Source organism: Carlito syrichta, unplaced genomic scaffold (assembly GCF_000164805.1).
Source record: "Carlito syrichta isolate Samal-C Ts95f unplaced genomic scaffold, Tarsius_syrichta-2.0.1 Scaffold309294, whole genome shotgun sequence".
NCBI classification, from domain to species: domain Eukaryota; kingdom Metazoa; phylum Chordata; class Mammalia; order Primates; family Tarsiidae; genus Carlito; species Carlito syrichta.
In genome coordinates, this window is record NW_007253390.1 from 1,196,451 (window position 1) to 1,201,494 (window position 5,044).

A 5,044-nucleotide genomic window follows, 5' to 3' on the forward strand; every position below is an offset into this window, starting at 1 on the left:
CCGGGAGCGGCCACTGCACTCCAGTCTGGGTGACAGTGAGACTCCAACTCAAAAAAAAAGTGTTTTAGGAAGATGGCGATGACTGCCTATGAGGCTAGACGAGAAGTGGGGTGAGAAGAGGAGTCAGGGGAGCCCACAAGAAGATTATTGCAATGGTCTAAGAAAGAGGTGATGACTGGCAGCAGCCCTGAGGATGGAGAGTAGGAGAGGAATTTGAGAGTAATGGAGGAGGCAGCATCCGCTGGGCTTGATGACCAGCTGGCTTCTTGTGGTAAAGTGCAGAGTGCGGTGGAAAGGGAGGGAGGAGCCAGGGACTGCGCCTGGTATCTGGCTTGGACAACTCACTAAGACAGATAATTCAGGACTGGCTGCAGGTTGGAGACCAGAGAGGGATAATTAATTCGGTTTCGTGGGTTTGAGGTGCTTATGGAACATCCAAGCAGAACTATCCAATAAGCAGATGGACACAGCAAAAGAGGGCTGGAGTTAGAACTAGAGATGTGGGGGGTCTTCAGTCTAGGGTGAGTTTAGGAAGAAGAGCAGACTTAGAAGCCCCAAGGGACACCATTTGCGGGTGGCTGAGAGTCTGCAAAGGAAACTGAGAAGGAATGATCAGAGATGTAGGGAGAAAACTCATATGTGAAATGAGAGGTTGGGCTACCTCAGTAATCTCAAGGGTTTTCACCAAGGCATCTCTCACAGTAAAGAGGGGTGAATGTGAGGAACTCACAGTGTTGGCAGAATCAGCCCAACTCCAGTCCTTGAAGTCTTTGGTTTCACTGTAAAAGTGTATTTGTTGGCAGACGGAGGCAGAAGGATCACCAAAGCCCAGCAGGTCGAGGCTGTATTCCAGCCTGGGCGACAGAGTTAGACTCCAACTCACACACAAAAAAAGTTTACTTGAATTTTGCATTCTCCTTCATACATAACTGTGTTTACCTTAATTTTTTTTTTTTTTTGAGTTGGAATCTCACTCTGTCACCCAGACTGGAGTGCAGTGGCCGCTCCCGACCACCGCAGCCTTGACCCGCTAGGCTCCGGCGATCCTTCCGCCTCAGCCTTCCGAGTAGCTGGAATTACAGGCACGCGTTACCACGCCCAGCTGATTTTTTTGATTTATTGTAGAGATGAGGTCTCGCCAAGTTGCCCAAGTGGGTCTCGAACCTGGGGGCTCAGGCAATCCACTCACCTCAGCCTCCCAAAGTGCGGGATTACAGGCTGAGCCACCGAGCCCGGCTTGTTTACCTTAATTTTTAAAATGTTGACAATTTCTCACTGTTAAGAGAAATGGAGGTTCTTAGGGGAAATGTCGTGATTATTGTTTAGCATGCCTGTGGGTCCCTGGAAATAAGACTAGGCCCCCTGCCCACATAGGTGATCTGCAAGGCTCTTCCCAGCTCTGGTACAGTCCTGCTGGGACAAGGCTGTGATGAGGTAAGTCAGAGAGGCTTGTGGAATGGGGCCCAGCATTTCTGACCTGCATTCTCCTTCAGTCCCTGTATTCATGTATCCCAGTGAGATTCCCTGAATCTCTGAGGGTTTGCTGGAGAAACAAGCTTGGTAGCCAAAGGCAAATGAAGAGCTAGAAGAGGCAGTGTGTATGTTGTCAAGATAAGACACTTGGAGATGAGAAAAGGGAAACTCCATCTAGAAAGGAACGAAGCAGAGACTATAGGAGGCTCTGGATTGGGAAACCTGTTCTGATTTTCAAGCTGAAGTTTATACTATGAAGCATGAAGAATGTTCCAGGGGAGCTTGAAAGATGATTCAGAAATGCACAGGGGTGGCTCAGGGTTGTGTCCTCAAGGATATTGTGAAACCATCTGGATAGCTTTTTAAACGACCACTTCCTCTTCTCCTCCCCTCGGCCTGACAGCTATGTAAGGCCACTTCCCTTCTGCTCCCTTTGCCGACTCGGTGCTGCTGCCTCTGGGTAACACAGGCAAAACTGTGCAGTGGTTCTCACAGTCAGGGTGTGGGGAGGCGAAAACAGGAGGAGCTGGGAGGCCAGGGCAAGAGCGGGTGACAGGGAGCTCCCAGGGAGTGGGCTCTGCGTGGTATCACTATTCTGAGCCTGACAGGCTCTAGGGAGAAATGTGACCACAGGGGGCTGGTTGAGGGCTCAGGGGAGAGGCTTTTCTTCTTTCCTTTTCTTTTTGAGTTGGAGTCACACTCTGTCATCCAGGCTGGAGTGCAGTGGCACACTCACAGTCACTGCAGCCTCGACCTGTTGGGCTCAGGCAATCCTTCCACCTCAGCCTTCCAAGTAGCTGGAACTACAGGTGTGCGCTACCACGCCTGGCTAATTTTTTTATTTATTATAGAGACATGGTCTCATCAAGTTGCTCAGGCTGGTCTCGAACCCCTGAGTTCAGGCAATCCTCTCGCCTCGCCTCAGCTTCCCAAAGTGCTGGGATTACAGGCTTGAGCCACTATACCCAGCCTGGGAGAGGCTTTTTTGATAGACCCAGTTCCAATTACTCCAGCTTTGTGATCAATTTGTTTTCCTACTGCTTTAAAAGCTCTGCTTCTACCTATTCTTCTGGGCTAGGACACACCATCTTTGCTGCTCTGATCTCTACAATCATCTAACCAATCTACTTAAAGCAGGGAAGTGGTTTAGAAATAACCAGACTTTTTATGTATGTATGTATGTATGTATGTATGTATGTATGTATGTATGTATGTATTGAGTTGGGGGTCTCACTCTGTTGCCCAGGCTCAAGTGCAGTGGCATAATCATGGTTCATTGCAGTCCCAACCTCCTGGGCTCAGTCTATCCTCTCACCTCAGCTTCCCAAGGAGCTGGGACTACAGATACACACCACCACAGCCAACCAATTTTTTAAATTTTTAACTAGAGACAAGGTCTTGTTATGTTGCCTAGGCTGGTCTCGAACTCCTGGGCTCAAGCAATCCTCCCACCTCAGCCTCCCAAAATGCTAGGACTCTAGACGTAAGCCACCAAGCCCAGCCTGAAATAATCAGACTTCACTCAAGACTTTTGACACCTCTGTTCTATCAAGGTGGATTGTATGATATTATACTCTGAGATAGAAGAAAGGATTGAATGACTTTTGTATTTCAGCCCAAGGACAAACTCAAGAAACAGAGTCTTCTTGACTGAAAAGTCTTGTAGGGCAGAGATTGTAGCTTACTCTCTTTTGTAGCTCACACAGGGCCATACGTGGTGTCATTGCTTAGGTAATGTTTTATGAACGTGCTCATGAGTAAAGCTACAGTTTGCAAGAAACTACGAGTAATGTTGTCACCTGCTGGTGAATTTGTGAAAGACACCTCTCAGCAGCTTCAGCAGCCCAAGTGGCCATAGGCTCTGTACTATAAGAAAACAACCAGCTTGGACAATTCTTTACTTCCCCAAGGATCACCTACTACTTAATTCGTTTGCCTTTGACTCCAGATATCCTAGGTTCCTAGCAGAAAAGCCAAAAATGTCCTGGGACACTGGTCAGAGAAAAACTCCTTTGAAAGTAGCAAAAACTCTCCATTGCTAATCAGGACCCTCTTTTCTCCACTGGCAAATATTCTCTTCCCAAAATTCCTTTCCCAGCTGGGCACAGTGGTTCACCCATGTAATCCCAGCACTTTGGGAGGCAGAGGTGAGAAGACTGCCTGAGCCCAGGGTTCAAGACCAGCCTGGACAACTTGGTGAAACCTCGTCTCTACAATAAATCCAAAAATTATCTGGGCGTGGTAGTGCATCCCTGTTGCTCCAGCTATTTGGAAGGCTGAGGTGGAAAAATTACCTGAGCACAGTAGGTCAAGGCTGTGGTAGCCGTGAGCATGCCACTGCACTTCAACCTGGGCAACAGAATGAGACTCCAACTCAAAAAAAATTTTTTTTTCTTTCCCTATCATCCATGAATCCAGACATAGAAAGTCTGTACTGAGCACTCTCCGTGTGCCAAGCATTGGGTTAGGTTCCAGGAGAATATGAAGTGGGTCTTTACAGGGAGAAAGGAGATAAAGTATGCACCCAGATGCAGGATAGGAGACTGGCACAGTCGGAGCACTGAGAGTTCAGAGAGGGGGAAGCCTTGTAGGAAAGGCAACATGCTGACAGGCTGAGCCATAAAGGGTGGTTAGGCCTGCAATGTGTAGAGATAGACAGTGTTCTAGGTACCTGATGTTGTGTAACAAACCACCCTAACTCAGCGGTGTAAAACATCAACAGTCTTATTTTTATCTCTCATTGTTCTGGAGGTTTACCATGCTCAGCCAGATCTTTTTGGTCAGGATCTCTCCTGTGATTACAGTTGGATGATAGCTGGCTGGAGTCACCACAAGGACTTCCTTACTCCCATGGCTACAGGCTGATGCTGGTTGTCAGCTGGGGCTGTTAGCTGGAACCCCTACACAGTCTCTCCATGAGGCCTGTACTCTCTCACAGCATGGCAGCTGGTTATAAGGGCAAATATCCTGAGAGAGCCAGGAGAAAGTTGTCTTGCCTTTTGAAACCTAGCCTCACAAAGTCCAAAGCAGAACTTCCCCTGTGCTCTCCTAGTTGAAACAGTCACAAACCTCCACCCAGTTTCAAAGAAAGGGGACACGGACTCCACCTCTTAATGTGTTAGTGGCAAGGTTTGGGGAGAGCATGCAACATAGGAAATATTATTGCAACTATTGGAGAAAATATAGTTTGATGCAGGCAGGAAGGTCATTTCACATGGATTTCTTCCTTGATGTTACCTTGGGAGGTACATTTTCTGAGAGAGAAACAGCAGTTTTTACAGATTAGGCATTGCTAAGAGGAAACAGAAGGTTTTAGAAGTATTCACCGAGTCATCATCACTAAGAGTTATGAAAAACATTTCTCTGGAGAGAAGACTGAGAAAGGGGGAGATGTCCCCCGAAATGGACTCCAAGGGGGAAGACAGGATGCTGAGATGGATGGTCAATACCTGTTGGCCAAGGCAGTGGACTAGTCATCTTTTGTTTGTTTGTTTGTTTTTGTTTGTTTTTGTTTTTGAGTTGGAGTCTCACTCTGTGACCCAGACTGGAGTGCAGTGGCCGCTCCCAGCCA